The sequence below is a fragment of the Anguilla rostrata genome, chromosome 11, assembly GCF_018555375.3.
Source record: "Anguilla rostrata isolate EN2019 chromosome 11, ASM1855537v3, whole genome shotgun sequence".
NCBI lineage: Eukaryota > Metazoa > Chordata > Actinopteri > Anguilliformes > Anguillidae > Anguilla > Anguilla rostrata.
Window position 1 is genome coordinate 7,843,910 of NC_057943.1, and position 17,891 is coordinate 7,861,800.

Below are 17,891 nucleotides of genomic sequence, written 5' to 3' on the forward strand. Positions count from 1 at the left end.
TCAGTCGTTCCTTTTGGCCATTTTGTTTTCCCCTGTTCCTTTCGAAATTGTGAAAGAACGGAAGGGTGGGCGCTGATTGGACGAGTTTATTTCAGTTGTGGCACAGACGATGCACGCGCGCCCGCGTGACAGATCTGCGTATCTCCACTTCCTGTGGGACTGCTGCGACACGTCCGGCCGAGCTAGCCTGCACGGGAGCGCGGTTTTTAAGTGTGATATCTTACCTGTGTGGCGGAAAGGTGCAGCGGTAGCTGAAAAGAGCCCTTGCTCTGAATCGGACACCTATCGTTAGTATTAATTAAAATTTCAAAGGCCGCATCGTTTAAGCTTCGCTCCCGCGAAAACGAAAGGACGGGTTAAAAACTTTGAAGACCGCTTTGTCTCATTTCCCCGGTATTCGTCCAGTTTAATTGGCTTGATGATCGATAATTCCTGCACCCCCCCGTTGAGGTGCGTTATACACTGCCATGCGTTTTCTGCGCTGTCTGAAGTGCAGTGCCTTGGCTACACAGAGGCACTTCAGGGTTTCAATGTGGCCTTTTGTTCAGGGAATTATATTCATTTTACTTATTTGTGTCTCGTAGTACAATATGATACCACAAAAACACATTTTTTTAATTGACTCGGTGTTACCCTAGATGTTACACAGGTTATAAGTATTAGTTCACCACGAAAGTTGATTGTTCATATCGGAAGGCTTGCTTTCAGTGTTGCCAAGAAGCCATCAGATTAATCCAGTGATTTTCTGTACATGTCGTACTTTTTTATATTTTTGTGAAGGTGGGTAATTACTGAAGGAAGTCAGTCACACCTTAGCTACAGGCTACGGCAGGTATGCCACACCCAGGAAATGACCTGTGACCTCTGCATTGCCTGCCAAGTTTCACGAACACCACACTAAAGCACTTCCTGTTTTCAGGGATTTGGTCTCTCGCTGTTCACTCAAAGAAAAAAGGTACAAAAAAGTGCCCAAATGCTTGTCGCTAGGGTGGTACATAAAATTGTACCCCTAGCCAGTAATACATCAATTGTTTGTACCTTTTTGCTTGTAAAAGGTACTTATTAGTACACAGACAGGCCATTATTGTGCTTTCAAGGCTACATTTGGGAAATTTGTTCCATAAAGAACAAAAATGTATATGCACTGTTCCTTTATTTCTAAGTTTACTCTCCAGATTTCAAATACACAGTGGATTTTTTCTCTACTAGTATGTACCGTAGATATGTAAATAATCCATTCATATTGAGGGATTTAATTGCAATTAAACTCACTCTGGGTTCTGGCGTACGTGCATATTACTAACTCTGCTGTTTCTGATAAAGCTTTCAATTTGGATGCATGTGGACTAACAGACGCTTAGTAATAAAAATCTGAGTTGTGTCAGCTCGCATTTGCGAGCAAATTGACCTGGTAAATGCTGGTATTTTAAAGACATTGTCAGTGTAATAAATGAATGGATGCAGTACAAATAGAGCACCGCCTGCTTGCTGCTGTTCTTATGGCGTGTTATTTTATTTAAATCTCGAGTGTTCATTTGTTACCGTGAGGTTTGCGTTGAGCGATTTTTTGCAGCTTAAACGTGGAGCTGTCTGTTAGCTGTTAGTCAGGCTTGTTTAGAGATATCAAACATGGCACTCGGTTGCTGATTACCCAATCAATAAAGGTGGAGAAAACGCAGGCACATTCCAGTTTAGCCAAAAGGACACATTCTTCTCCTCCTCAGGATACCGTTAGCAATATCATTTGGCAATTAACAAGGAAACGAGAGAGAAATGGAGAAGCCAATTACCACTCGGAGCTAGCTAAAGGCCATTTTAAACTGTGTGCCCATGACATAATAATGTTTATGGTAAATATTATAGTCGGAGCGAGTGCTTGGCGTGAGAGGGAGGGGAGGAAAAAAAAAAGGCATCAATCTGGGATGGAGAATAATTTATTAAGATCTGAGATGCGCCAATTATGTGGAAAGGACCAAAAAGAAAAAAAAAATCAAACTCTCCAGGAGCCGTATACATGATTGCAATCTTGATTAAATCCCCCTGGATCTAATGAGTTGATTTTCTGCTGTTAATATTGCATCGGCTGATGATGGATTCGTTAAGATAATGGAACGAAGCTAAAATATAAATGACTCCCTGTCAAGGAGCAGATTTTCGTCATTTTCCGTCTGACACCTCAGCCGTGGGGATTTGGTCTGGCCCTTTTTGTGTTGAGAATCACCAGATCTGGAATACTAATTTTTCATGTACGGCTATAACACTGTGCACCTCTCCTCCCCTCCTCCCCCCTCCTTGTAAATGTGTCCTTTTTATCTCTAGACATGAGGGAAGAGAGGGAAAAAAAAAAAACTTTTTCAGTTCTGCGGTGCGATCCGCAACCACCAGACCTCTCTCGTAAACGTGAACTCACCCAGCAGAAAGCACGTCCACGCACATTTCCTGTTGCACATTTCCCATTCTTGTTCTAATTTGCAAATTGCACGCATGCGGTGGAATGCAGTCCAAAACATGCATCTTTAGAATTAAAAATGTTGCGAGCCCATAAAAAAATCAGCTTGGTGTAAATGTTCCGTTTTGTGTCAAATGAGGTTTTTCAACGGGATCAGCTAATGTACAGCATTCTGTAATCTGAGGCAATTACTCTTCGCAGTTTGTCTTTGAAGCAGACCATAATGCCCTTTTTTGTAGGCATTTTACAAATACTTTTTTTTTTTTTAAGTATTTGTAAATTAAAACTAAAAACATTGATAACCAAGAGAGGCTGACATGTATAAGGTACTGATTGGCACATCACTTCCACAGTAGCAGTTTCCACGTCCAGTTAAACAAGCTAGGAAAATGTCCAAATGAAACAAGGCAGGGTCAAAAACGTAATGCTGAGAGAGCAGTGGAACTGATGCGTAGAGTAGCAATGGTTACACAGAGCAGACGTTTTGAAAACAGATCCTTCAGGGCCCGCGCCTGTGTTTCCAAAGCCTCAGCCGTCCACTGAGACCAATAATTTAAAAATAGTGGAGCTGGATTTTGAATGGATGCTTGAGAGTTGGCAGGACCTCAGAACAAAAAGTGCGTAATATTTCACTGACCAAATGAGCCTGATAAATATCAAAGATGAAAATGGATGTGGGGGTGAAATAAAAAATAAAACGGTCAAAATGGTTGTGACAGGTTTTTTTTCGAAGAAGGAGAAAAGGGTGTTTTAGTGCCGAGCTGTCCCGGGCTGTGGACTGCCTCCGCAATCACAAGCTATTTTATAATCATCTTAATCGCCATTGTTGTCAAGTTTCATGCTCTTCCTGACCCTTCCTTTCAGGAGATTATTGTGTTGTTTTTTTTAAACTCTTTTTTTTTTTTTTTAAACAACCCCCCCTTCCTCTTTGACCGCAGTATCGCCAGGGAAACGGTCTGATTGGGGGCTTTACCCCCAGACCCCTTTCTTCGCCGTGTCACTTTTTTTGTCCTTTAACATGGTTTTGCTAAAAAGTTTTTTAATCAATCAAGTACGAGGCAGAAAATAGGCTTTGTCACGGCCCCGGGCCCCGGGTCGTGTGATGCCTGCTTTGCGCGCTGACAGGTCCTCAAAAGGGATAAAAAGGAATATTTTTTGGGGAAAACCCCGGTTTCCATGGCGCCGCCACTTGCCGCACATCTCTGGCCTTTCTTGACTCCCGCGTGGGCTCGAGATTTCAAAGAGGGGGACAACAGAAATTAGGGTAGGAGGGGTAGGTTTGGCCTCGCGGGGATCTGCCCCCCCCCCCCGAGCCCTGTGCTGTCCTCTCCTACGGGCCGAGGAGAATAGGAAGCGGAATTGACAGCGAAAAAAAGGGGGCCTACTAGGTTCTGTCAAAATATGCATAAGCAGCGTTATTTAATAAATGTTCAATTTTTCATTGTCCTCGTCCCCATTCAAAAAGTCGCTCGGAGAGAACGCGTACTATTCGACCGAAGAAGAAGAGCAAGAAGAACCCCCTGTTTGCTCAAAGGACTCTGGTGGTACAGCTTCTGAATCATGTAATTAATGATTGTTTTTTTATTATTATTTGATCTCAGGTTATATAAGATAAATTGGGAGGCGTCTTACGTTTTCTCACTAATCGTGAGAAAGGGGAAAGCAAGTAATGCTATGTTAGTTATTGTTAGTTGAAACAGTTTGGCACGATGGATTGAATATTTACATTTTACTTTTTTTGTTTCTTAATTGTGAAACTTTAGAATGGCTAGTGAACGTTGAAGCGCGTATTGGAAAGACATTCCCTGCTGGCGCTGGGTATATATAAATTAGGCGTACTCAGTAGCTTACAGATTTTAAGAAAATGTGTTTCATGTTTAATGGGGCTTTGGTTTTGCGTAAGGTGTGTTCATCACATTAACATAACATGCACTCGTTAGGGTGCGTGCACTGATATATTTCATGCTTGGATTCATTTTGAGCTATTTTTATACAAAGTAATCTTATAGCAAGAATGTGGTTGGCAACATCTGTCACCAGAGACTGCCTTTTGCCTCTCCCTGCGTACGTTTCACAATTATGTATTCTTCTCTCTTTTGAGAAATGGCTTAATAAGGTCAAGGTTTTTCGCTTGTCAGGACTTCTTTAAACAATTTGCAATAATTTCCATAGCATCACTCCCCCACCCACAATAACAAACAAGGTTATTCCTTCTGTTGCTCTCTTTCATCATAGTGCGCAGTGGAAAAGGCTGTTCTCACGTTCAGACGTCGAAAGACCCGCGGTGTTTGTTTTGCGTCTGTGCGTCTGTGTGTGAGTGTGTGTGTGTGTGTGTGTGTGTGTGCGTGCGTCTCTGTGTGTGTGTGTGTGAAATCAAGACCGTGAAAGAGCAGGTCCTTGATACATGCCCACTAAACGTATAATCCATAATCAGATAATCTAGTTTTCTAGTCTCAATCTCGCCGTGCGATGAAAGGGGAAAATCGAGCATTTTTTAAAGTTGATTTTTTTTTTAAACGCGAGCCCCTGTCCAATGCGATTCTTTCTCAAAGAGAGGGGGGGGGGGGGGGTAAAAAAAAAAAGCCAGCTGTCTGTGTTCTAATTTGAGAACTGGTTTGTCTTTGAGATTCTCTCCACTCCTCTGTCAGTCTGTTGCAAAGGTTAAGCGAGATCCGGGCTACCTTCCTTGATGATGTTTTATCATGCTAGGCATGCCCTGTTTCCTGATGAATATATTAAAATTATTACTGTGCAAACAGAGTTTCTAATTACTGACCTGCTTGCCATTGTACTGAGCGTTCTCTGTGCTTTTTCCTCTCCCTATGGCTTGTTTATTTATCTGCACCAGTGAATACCGAATAGTCAGTGCAATGTCATTTCCAGTCCCATGAAAATGATTTTGAAAATGCCAGTCTTGCCTATTATACAGTATAATTACGAGTCTGTCTTTTTATTTCATCATATCTTTAGCCGGTGAGAAGATCTTTGAGAGGGTAAACATCTTGGTGGGTCCTCACGTGTTTATATTGCTTTATAGGAGAAACATCTCAGGGTGTGTGCTTGCACGTGTGTGTGCGCGTGTGTGTTTGTGTGTGTGTGTGTTCAAGTGCGTGTGTGTGGGTGTGCATGTGTATGTTTGTGTACGTACGTGTGTGTGTGTGTGTGTGTGTGTGTGTGTGTGCTGAATTGGAATGTCCATCAACTGTAATTTCTTTGTTTGTTAGAAGCTTTTATTATACAGTGATGTACCCATTTTTTTAATACTATTAAAAGTTCCTGAGACCGTGGAAAATAATTGGTGTGATAGAATATGTATACTCTCTCTCTCACACACCCACACACACACACACACACATACACACACAATTATGGAATAAGTACTTCCTGATACGTGGAGAAAAAAAAAAGCTATGTATGTTTTGGACATTTCTGAAGCATTGTTGACATTTTGAAAAGAGATTTCGTGAGAATGAAGCTTGGCGAAAGTATCATAATCATAAATCTTTCCGACGTGCATTTCATTAACTCCCTGATTCTGTGGGTTCTTCATTTCTGTGAAATGTACAATGCACAGAATGGGGTAATGGAAACACCTTTCCACATTCCTGTGTTTTAGATATGCTTTTGTTGGCCAGCTTTGATGTGGTTCAGCAGGTTTTTCAAGTCAGAAAGCCAGAAATCATAATTTCTTTTCTCAATTCTGCACATTTACATTTCTCTGCTTAACATCTAACTTTGTTTATATATATATATATATATATGTGTGTGTGTGTCTGTGTCTGTGTCTGTGTCTGTGTATGTGTATGTGTCTGTGTATGTGTGTGTGTGTGTGTGAATGTCTACATGTAACAATGGTGTTACTGAAGTCACCTGTCTTTCTGGAACATTTCTTCCATACCACATTTTGTGTAAAAGGGCAGGCCGGCTGTTTGCTCACAGGCTCTGGATGATGCAGTGCAGGGTTTTTTGATCAGGGGAGTTGATAGGCGCTGCAATTTAAAAAGAGGACACTGCAGCTCAGAACAAAAACAATTATGGGAAAATGAAAGGCAGCCCCCAAGGGTTAAAAATAGGAATTAGCAACATGCATGTTGGAATTTACGCCCCCCCCCCCCCCCACCACCCCCCACCACCCCCTTTCCCCAAACTTGCCGGGGCCCCCGCATTGTTATGTACGATCAGATCTGCCAGTTCTTCCTCTAAGCTCCTCGTCACATTTTGACTTAATGAAGTGCAACTTAGAAGGGAATTGGGTTCATCCAGCTAGTGGCACGGCGCTCCCTTGTTGTAGCAAACAGGGGCGGCGTGGGACCGCAGCGCCGCTACGAGAGTCGTTATCATTCCGGTCAGTCTGTTTAACACAAAATTAAACAAAGAACTAATTAGTGCCTCATGAATTAATAACTGCACTGTTGCCGAGGAAGAAGTTAGGTTGCTGAGGGGAGATATAAAATAAAGTAGGAAGATCAGGTTAGAATTATTATTACTTTTTTTTTTCTTCTTCTTCCTTCCTTCCTTCCCCCGGCTTGCGCTCGACGCTTTCAAGGTTAGCAAAAACTTTTGCGAATAGTTCTACTACCAAAACTCGACTGACTGAGCGGAGCACACTTGTCTTTGGGGTTATGGAGGGTGAAAGGGGGGGCTGGTGTTGGGGGGCGGGGGGTTATGGGGGGGATGATGGGTGGGGTGGGGGTGGGTCAGTCCTCGGGGACCAGTTGCGTGGACAGGTGGCAGGACATGTCACAAAGGAACATGTTGATAATCATACCCCTGGAAGCTATATTACTGCATTCATTTTGAAGCAGTAATGGAGAATCGGGGTGAATCTGAAAAAACCTATTATTAAAGAAAAGGCTGACGTAGCCACATATTTGTTTTATACTAATGGAAGCAGACATTTGCCTGAAATTTTGCTCTTTTAAGTCGTATGATTGTCTTGTTTGTGTTTTATGTTAATGTGGTGTGGTAACTTTATGTGTGCTGATGCCTTGGCCTGGGCTCACTTGTAAAAGAGATGTAAATCTCCGTGTGACTTTCCTGGTAAAATAAAGGATTCATAAAATTAAAAAAAAGTATGCATGCACACTAATTCTTTGTCAGAAACTCATATTTGCATATGTATTATCTTTGCCTTGAACTATTACATGGTTTACTGCGCTTCAAGGGTCAGTAGTCAAATGCTGTACAAGATTATGTAGAATAAAATTGCGATAAATATTTTATTTTATTTGATATTTTATTCTGTTTCTAAGAACTGGGTCTTCTGGGTAACTGTTTTGCAAGCTAAAACAGATAAGTTATTGCACGGGGCAGTGCTTAGACAGAGATAATTAAGTTGGATACACACCTGTTGTTTTAAATGTACAGAGTTTGAGAGGGAGGGGGGGTCGGAGGGGGGGTTTCTGACAGAGACACCAGAAAACAGCAGTTGCAGGGGTCTCTGTTTTACCCTCTAAATTTGAGTGCTCTTCTGACCGCTGCATGTGCCAGCTCTCCAAGGTCGTATTGGCTAATAAAATCCTCCCCCCCGCAATCAGATTTTGGGATTACCGATTCTAAGTAAATTATCACCGGCAGGCTGTGCCGAAATGTGCACAAAAGTGGTTAACCCAGTGGCTGCGCACCTGCTCCCCCCCGCACGCGGGACGGGAACAGGGGTCCCGTCACCTGTCAGCCCCCCGACAACTGTGGCCCCCGCAGACCGCCACCCGCCCTCCCCGTGTCACTTGGGGGGGGCCCGTTCAGCTGCTGGGCTCAGACCCTGTTCCCTGCTCATTCTCTCTCTTTTTTAAAAAAAAAAAAAAAAGAACTTTTATTTATTTTTTACTTTGTACTGGTTGCTAATCTGTTCTAATCTCATTTCTCGGTCCGGCTTTTAAAAAAGCCCCTCTACTGTGCTGTACATGAGGTCTCTGAATGAGTTTAGTTTTGTGTTTACTTGTCAGTTTGGCCTTGTGGTCTTTTCTGTTGTTGTCCTACAGCTACATAAAGTACTGCAATATCAGCACTGGCTACATTTTATTGGGAATTACGCAAGATATCCCTTTGTATGGGCTAAGTATATCAAATATTGTATATAATATATTCAATCTCTTTCTCTCTCTCTCTCTGTCTCTCTCTCTCGCTCTCTTTCTCTTTCTCTCTCTCTCCTTCTTTCCTTCCTTTCTCCCAGGATGAAGTAGGTTCCAGCAAAGAGTGACCTGCTCCCTCACAGCAAAAAAAAAAAAAAAAAAACGAGGTAGGACAAATAAACTGCATGACTAATTACAGTCCTCAATGTCTCCACCATTTGTTTCAACAACAAAATCAGGCATCTTCATTAATCCCCGGAGATCAATGTGTCCTGAGTTGTAAAAATTGACAAATGACTTATTGCGATCGCGCCGTTTTATTTTCCAACTGATTAACTCACGGTGATGTATGATGGGTTTCCCGGTTTTTTAAAGTCCACGCTTCGCAGACACCGTGATTGTTTCTCGGAGAATCTTTACTCTTTTGCGGCCGTCGTACCAAATTGCTCTCTCTGGAAAGATTCACATTTGCTGTAGATTTCCTTCAGACTGAAGAGCAGGAGTTACGATACCTGCACTGTAAAATGTCAGTGTTAATTCTGTAACTCTTAACAGAGTACATGTGAGTCTAACTCGTACAATCGCACTCTGCCAGAGTTGATTTAAGACAGAACGTTTTACTGCGTGTCTCTTGTCTGGTCCGTGCAAGTAAACGAAGCCACTTATGGTTGGTGGTTGTCGTTTTCACTTGCATACCTCCGTGATAAAAGTCATAACATTGCAAAAAAACGTTCACTGTTTGCGTACGTCTCTAATAAAGGCATAGGTTGGCCTTGCCTCCGGCTCTCCAAGTCCTGACCAATCAGTAAGCGAAGGAGTGATGCTGTGTTCTGGGGTTTTGTCAGTGTTGGGGTCTCCTGGATCACTTTTGGGGTGTTCTGGTGATGAGACCAAAAACCAACTCCTCTGCATCACCATTGTGTCAGAGATAGGAAAGATATAGAGTATGCTCATGACATCATTCTTGGGGCACCATCTTACTGGCAGAAGCACTTTACCCTGTGTATCCTCAGGAACTGTGTTGGCATGAGACATGTTGACTGCTTGGCTGGACAGTGAATGGGACTAAGGGATAGCACAGTGTATTCTATGGTACGTATTAAAAACATATTTAAAAACGTGTTTCATATGCACATGAAGGGATACGACAACGTAGCCCTTTCAAACACCGAATGCGTAAGTGTTAGCGTGAAATTAATCGGAAAAGTCGTTTGAAGAGAAAGGCCTTTCTTGCCCTTTCCAGCAGAGCGTCGGCGCTTTTGGAGCTGTTGACGCGGAGCAATTCCGGAGGGAGAAGGCTGGGCGAATTCTTAATTTTTTTTTATTAGTATTTTTTTTTTTTTCACCCGTTTGAAATTAAACCGGGATGCTTTTAGGAGGTCCCAGCGCGTCTTCAAAGGGAGGCAAGCCCGCCAAACTGGAGACACCTCTCCCTCCGTGACCCAGTTCTCCCCTCCGCGTTCCGCAGCCGAATAGCTGGAGTATAGTTAGCTTAATTGGGTTTTGATATATTTTAATTCAGCTAATCAGAAAGCCCAACTGGCTCCGACATGGGGCCCACATGCCTCTTCCCTTCCCACAAAGCTCCCAGAGACCGGGCCCCGAAGTCTCCCACAATGGATTCCCTCTCAAACAGTGGGAAGAAAATTAAACTGCCAAATTTGTTTTCATTGGTTCTCGCGCTTCCTTGGGGAGTCAGTGGCTTTTAATTGTGCTCGCTGTGAAAAAATTTTGTAGCGGCGGTTTTAAAACAACATCGTGGACGGCTCCTTCTTTGCTCCGTTTCTCTCTCTTTCTCTCTCTCTCTCTCTCTTCCTGTGTGTTTCTTTCCCTCCTTTTTTCTGTTGTTTTTTTTTTTTTGACAGATCAGCCCAAAATTGAGTGTCGGTTGAGTTAATTTTATGTTTGGGAAAGCAAACGAGGATGAATTGTTTTGTTTCTGTGAGCGCGGTTATCCGCTGGCCCGTTTGTTGGGGGGGGAAGTGTGAGTTTGGGAAACTGAGTTCAGTTTAAAAAAAGAGATCTGAGGACAGGAAGGATGTGGTCTCCCATCGATCCTGATTTTTAGGGTATGTTTTTTTTTCATCTGAATTTTAGGTCAGTTGTGATCCAGTCTAATTTTAACTGGATACATGTCTTTTTTCCCCCCCAGATTATAAACGTGCACAGCTGAAAATTTAAAGCTCTCTTAAACAGCAGTGTTTTCTCTAGTAATCCTAACCTGTAGCCTTCGGGCAGCAAAGACAACTCCTTGACAACTGAACCATTGTACAACCATTGCATCCCTAAAACACTGAATTTAGTTTTTATTACTGTAGTGCAATCGAGAACCTGTATAAATGAGTGTGTCTGATCTTAGATATCAACATGACCAGTATTCCTCTGGCACACTTTGCATCTTAATACACACAATACAGTATGAGGTCCTTATCTTGATGCTAACCATGTCCACCTTCTGTGAGCTTTTATATGTATTTAAGATTAGGGCTATCCTCCTGTGGGAAGCACTGTGAAGTGATGTATGAAATATGTGTGTTGCTATTTTGTAATTGTTATACACATATTTTAGTTTGATGTGCGATAGAAGAGCAGAAAGTAAGTGTTTGTTCATCTATGACTAATTCTATAATACATGGGGAGCTGTGTATGGCGGGTATTGTGCTTCCTGAACAGAAGTCAAAGCTGCCTAATTTCAAACACCGTGTTTCAAACAAATATGAAAGTTCATATCTGGACGATTATAGCAATCGGTAATAACAGTGGAAGCCGCCTCCCCTCTCTCACTCTCTTCTTTTTTTGTCTTTTGAGTTTTTTTTTTCCTTTTCCAATGTGTCAAAACAAGCAGAAGTAACATGGAAACGACAGCACTGTGTAAATATTTATGATGTAACATCTCCATGTGAATAGGCTTTCCTCAGAATACATCCATCATTCCCGCCAAAAACGTGAAAGCCCTCCTCCCGCTGGCAACTCGGCCCGTAGGAAGCTCAGACAGGAGCAGAGCGCCCCCCCCCCAACCCACCCACCCCCTGAACCTCAACCCCCCCCCACCCACCCCCTTTTCGTTCAAAGTATTTGTTTTTCCTTTCACTGGGGGGCCACCCAGCTGTGAGGGCATTTCTCGTGCCGTCCCCCGAGCCTTTATTCGCCCCGAACTTCAAAGCCCATTTGGGCCATTGTTTCTGCGACGCGGCCGCTGGCCCCGAAGATGCAGAAACAGAAAAATGTGATGTAGGTCAAATTATAGCGGTCGCGCTCGCGAAAAGTGAAATTCTGCACCGAGGCGGCGGAGAGTCCTGGTTACGGGCGGGCCCCCACCCCCCCACCGACCCCCCCGCCCCCACCCCGACCACACGTTTGTTTTCTCTCCTTTTCTCCTCCCCGATAAGAGCTGCGCTCCTCCCGGTTTGCACCCCTCCCTCCCTCCTTCCCTCCCTCCATCCCTCCTTCCATCACTTTCATCAAGCAGAAGCATTAAGGCCTTTCTCGACGGAATTGAATAAAAGTGCGGCATGTTTGATTTAATGGGAGACGTGTGAAACGCGGTGATTTTTCTCGTGTTGGATATATTTCCCCTCAGTCAATACCCTTTCCTGGTTTGCAATTTGAGCCGTAGCATTCTTTAGTTACTGGGAAATTCAAATAATTGTTTAATAAGTACCGCAATCCTTTAGCGTGTCTTCAGAGGTAAACGGGGATGCATAGTTCAAAAAATTCAGAAGCAGTGCGGCAATTACAAATGGAAAGCCCAATTAGAAGGAGATCCCCCCCCCCCCCACCCACACCCCACCCCCCTTAAACACCACAGGCTTGTGGCTCCAGCAAATAACAATGATATGTAATAGTTTGAGATCATAAACAAGTGCTGTTCGGACCTGTGTGATCAGTGTAATGATGATATATTGGTCTCCTGTCTTCCTCCCCCACACTCTGTCAGTAACTTAAGCAACTCGTTAAAAGTAAACTGAAGCCCAGGCACATAAACATCTGTTGTCCTGTCCTGAACGCCGTCGCTGTCTGCTTCCCCCTGTGTTGGGTGGTGTTGTGCGCCTGTCGATGTGCTGTGGCGGAGCTGGGCGGGGGGGGGTGGGGGTGAGGGTGGGGGGGGCAGGGGAGAGCTCCGTCCTGCCGTGGGCCGATGTTCCCTGTCTGCGGGATTTAGGGGCTTTTGGGCTTTTCTCCTTGCATAATTTCTTCGCCGAAACTGGGAGGAAGACGAGGAGGAGGAGGAGGAGGAGGAGGAGAAAAAGGGCATTACAAATATGACTCAATAGACAAACACACCGCCGCTCAGGTTTTCACAATTTCATCACAGCCCAGGATTGCCAGAATGTAATTATTACATCGTCTTCCTGGCAGACTGAGCTCTGGTTTTTTGAAAAGCTAATATGGATTAGCACAATAGTTCCCGGGCTCAATACTGCTATCCAACTTTATCCATTTATCTGCGATGATGAGGCTCCTTTGTGCTTCGTGGCATTGTAGCATCTCTCTAAATAATAAATGCCATTGTCTTGCTCATGAAGGCGAAGGTGTTGTCAGTGTAATTTCGCCACTCTTTCTTTTTTTTCTTTTTTTTTTTTTTGCGATTGTTAATATTCGAGCCGCGCGACGCGGCGGAGGACGACGTGACGTATTGGAACGGGGGGGGGGGGGTCCTTAGGAACGGAAAAGGAGGGTGCCCCAGAGAACTTGACCGAGAGAGAAGTTATAAATCCACGGTTCCAGCTCCCGGGTTCCCCCCGCGCTCCAAATCACGTTCCATCGCGTCCGTTTAACCGTCTGTAGGGGGAATAAAAATGCCCGTTGCGCCAAGGGTCAATATATTATTTTGGCTGTTTGTTAACCGGTGAAGGTTGCGCTTCACCATTAAAGGGCCATTTAGCGCTGTGTGCGTCGTCTCGTGCGGGCTTTGAACAGAACGCGCAGAATGGATGACATTTTTTCCCCTCTTTCTTTTCTCTTTCTTCGAGTGCCTCTTTTTCTTCCTCTCGGCGGATCCATTCAAGCTTTCAATACCTCCTTTTCCTCTCTTCTTTCTGCCTCTTTTCCAGCAAGCAGGAGGGTTTTACTTTACTCCTTTGTCATCCTAATTGATTGCATTAACCTTTTGAGTATTGAATTTCCCTCGCATCACGCAGAGCACAATGTGGAATATTATCATAATCCCTCCAAGTAATGGACACACAGCAATCAACAATGCTGTAGGAAAAGTACATCTCGGAAAGATGGAGCGCCTTATTATTCCCTGTCGCGAGGCTGCCGGGGGGACGGCCATGCTCCGGAAAACTTTGACTCCGGGTTTGCCTCTCTGCTCATTGGACAGTGTTCCCTTTCACCGCACGTTTTCGCCTTATCGTCACATTAAAAAAAATGAGAAGATGGGGGAAAAAAATACGGAGGTGTTTTTTTTTTTTCTTTTCAGTTCCATTTCCTAAAATCTGAGCCTAATCTCCCTGTTGTGATGATGATGATGATGATGATGATGATGAGGATGGCGAGGATGATGATGGTACGCTGTACCTGGACTTGCGCAGCCGAACCCCTAGGTGGGGCCTGGTCTCAGAATCGGGGCTTGATTTCCCGAGAACGCAATTTTCAATTATGATGGGAGTTATCTGCGGTGGGTATTGTGTTTGGATATAATTACTGCATCGGGGAGAGGAGGGGGCAGGGGCAGAGCCATTGTAATTAATCAGGCATGTAGAGCTCTCAATCCCTGTCACATTTCTTACCCCTTCAAAAGTAACAAAGTAATGGATGTTAAAATGCTTATTTTTAAACCGTGCTCAGCAACTGGCGATGCTGTATTACCCATAATCCTTTTTTGGTATATGCTGGTATAAAGTTGTGCACAAAACCAATATTTATGAACACAGATTTTCGTCATGCCTTGGTGTAAAAGTAAGTGCACAAAGTCATGTGGTTGCATCAGCATCTGAACAACGTGCACTGTGATTGGCCGAGCTACGCACAATCTGCACTTAATATTGGGCCTCTTCAACACTGCCTTGAAGGGTCATGTTTTACCAGTCATCTTTTTATTCTTTCAAAATCAGTATTCCTCTGAAAGCAAGAAAGATGTCAGTCAAGTAAGACAGATGTTCTCAGTAAGGCAAACATTGACAGAACATATCTTTGTCCTGTGTTATTTAAACTCCTAATAATTTTTTTGTTTGCTTAGACAGCTGCTCTACACTCTTTGATGCCTGCGTTTTTTGCGCTGCAATGTTCGTTAAGCGAACTTACTTTTTTGTTCGCTTGCGGTGCTGTTCGCTTATGAAATTACTTTTTTTGAATATCTCTCTGCAGTTAAGATACACACACATACACACTCTCTCTCTCTCTCTCGCTTAATGTAGGCATAAAGTACTGATGTAAATAACCCTAAATAAGGTACAATCATTCAGACCTCCACAGCTACAAAAAAGGCCCCTGCTTGGATCAACCGTTTGAACTAGAGAAGATAAAAGTCAGAATTTTGTGATTGGACCTATTTATTTATGGTTGTTAAAGGTCTTTGTAATTGCTATTCTCAGCTATTCTTGAATAATGTAATAATGTTTCCAATTAAACGTGAATATATTGTGTACTGTATGTCACATGTTGCTCAAAGGGATTGTGATCATTGAAAATGAGAAGAAATCAAAATATATTTTAGTATCACACCAGAGCGTGTTATCAGGTCAGAAGATGTCAGAAGGCCCAAATATCAACCAAACCACATGCCCTGCCTAAAACATAACCAACCATAAGTTGTATCCTGGACATGTTATAGCTTGCATTGCTATTACAAAGTGCTTTCTTGTGAAGTACCTCTTTCAATTATTAAGTACTTTTTTGTCTTCTTTTAGATTTCAAAACATTGCCTGATTCTTTCTGTTATTTTGAAATGCAGAATCCACAGACTTTTGTCAAAAAAAAATCCTGACAGAAGTATTAGTCAGAAGTGAACGTGCCTGGACTTGTTCGGTGAATAACAATGGAGACGTACAAAATGATATGTTTGTATGTAATGATTCTGTAGTCAAATATGCTTAAACCACAGTTCTGCTAGCGTGGCTGGTTCACCTGAGGTGACCCATTGTGGGGGGTTTTTTTTTCTGTTGCTATTAGTTTGAAGTATTATAGGTCTGAGGATACTGGCTATAGAGGCAAGATTAGCCCTCGATTTAAGTTCGCAATCACGGGGGCACGCAATTTAATCCCTTAACCTACTTTACATTTGCCTCTTTTGGTTCGGAAGGAGGTGTAAGGTGATTTGGCTGCTTGTAATAAGACTCTTCGCGAGAGCTTCAGAAATATTTTCGACAGTCATCACTGTGCACCGAGGCTAGAACGTCCTGGCACACACTTCCAAAACATAATCTCGTGCATATATGTGCAACGGCTCTAGCCACTGTACAAAGATCGCCTCTTAAATGTCATGTTTTTAGGTTTAGTGACTAGTCCTACTGTACATATAATTTGTGGCAACAGTGAGGACAATTGCACATGAATTGTTTATGTGTGTAATGTGTGAACTTTCTTTTTTGCCTTGTTTTTTTTTACATAACCCAGTTCCCACTGTTTAACTAAAGAACAAGCCTCATATTATTCTGGGTTGTCCACAGTAAACACATACAGATTTTCATAGGACAGAGGGCGGGGGGGGGGGGTGTTGTGGGGAGCGGGAGAACTCGTCATTCAGTCAGACATTCATCAATACCACCAGCTCAATGCATATTAATGAGGGTAAGACAATAAAATGCTGAAAACATGCTGTACATGTTTTACTGGCAGGCTCTTGCAGTGACATCACTAACAAAAAAAAAAAAAAAGGCACCCATTCTAGAAAACACCGGGCAGTTGTGTTGGATTATATGGGATAAAAGTCCCTGTTTTGTTTGAGCCTTTATTGGAAATATAAAAAAAACTGTCCTTTCAACAGGAACAGCGCTTGCTCTGGGACAAGGGCTGTTGACACAGTTTTAGTTGAATTTTTGAACCCAACAATGGTCCTTATATGGTGTTGTCCTGGACGCGGCCACCTGGCTTCCCCTAACTGCCTCTTTTGTACATCAGGATTTATTTAACAAAACCCTGAAAACTAGACGGGTGGAAAAAAAAAAACAAAACTGACTTTTCAGGACTAAATAGAACGGTAAACATCAGCACAAAAGCGTTAAATTAATTGATTGTTGAGCAACAGACAGAAAACTGTGTTATCATGTTTCCGTGGCAACAAAAAATGTATTGTCAGGCTGCTTAGATGAATTGAAGCAAAACAACCCTTTTCATATCAACTCTATTATATTTTTTCAGCTGGGTGAGGGGGAAAAAAAAATCAATTGAAAGGGGCCCTTTTGTGCAGACAGACATCGTTTCTGATCAATAATTATTTTAAGCAGGAGCACATACTCAGGGGCTCGGTTGTGCTGTGTTGCCAAATTTAGTTACTTAAAATGCACACATGAACATACACATTTATTTTTTGCATCCGTTTGAAGTTGGCAAATCGTCGTTTGTTACAGAGTGACCGACGCGTTTTTTTTTCGATCGGTCTCGGGTGCGCGTGAGCGCGCGGCAGCGCGGATTTCGGAGGTCAAGCGGGAGGCCAAGGTCACCGAGGGAGACGACGCCCCCCCGGGCGTTCCGCGCCCGTCTCCTTCCTCCTTCGGGGGCCTGCGGCTGACGCCCCCGCTGGGAGCAGGCGAGCCTCTTTAAAATCCCGGAAGGTAGACGGCTGATCTAAATGAAAAACACCCACTCGGGCCGTTATATTGACCTGTGTCACGCTCAGAGAAAGATGGCAGCCCCCGATCCTGAAACAAGTGTCATTTGTAAAGGTCACCCGGCCCATTTGGAGCCTTCCTAAACACATACAAATGAATATGTTAATTTCCGAGATATAGGAATGTAATCGGAAAGTCAATTAGGGGGAACAGGTGATACCCTGTACCGACCCCGCCCCCTCCTCCCCCGCCCCAATCCCCCTCCCCCCCGCTATCCCTTCAACCCCCACACCAGCTCTACCCCCAGACCCTGCCCCCCTCCCCACCCCATCCCTCCTAGTCCAGCCATGGCCCTGTGATACTACATAAACAAACCGAGATTATGGGATGTCACCTCCACGCTGGTACTGTAGCTCTGTGTGCGCGTGTCAGTGTCGGGTTAGCGGGCCCGGAGCAGGGGAGGGCCTGGTCTCCTGCGTGCGAGAGAACGGGACCGGCCGAATTTAAACATTTGGAAAGTTTTTTTTTGGGAAGCCTGTGTGAGCGAGCACATTAGAGGAACCCTAATTCATTACTGGTCCTGTCCAGCGAGATGACAGGCACTTCACACAGTAATATCTCTTATCCTCTGATGAATTGCCCCAAACGGCCCGCGCC

The 17,891-nt window shown here is 43.7% G+C and overlaps 1 protein-coding gene across 2 annotated transcripts in view; it reads left to right on the forward strand.

Annotated features, from left to right (window-relative positions):
* casz1 (castor zinc finger 1) overlaps positions 1–17,891 on the forward strand; it is a 253,326-nt gene that overhangs the window by 121,445 nt on the left and 113,990 nt on the right. For both annotated transcript variants that reach the window (XM_064300842.1, XM_064300843.1), the window contains one exon: positions 8,622–8,687. The gene's annotated coding sequence lies outside the window, so the exon portion shown is untranslated. The remainder of the gene's footprint in view (positions 1–8,621; positions 8,688–17,891) is intronic.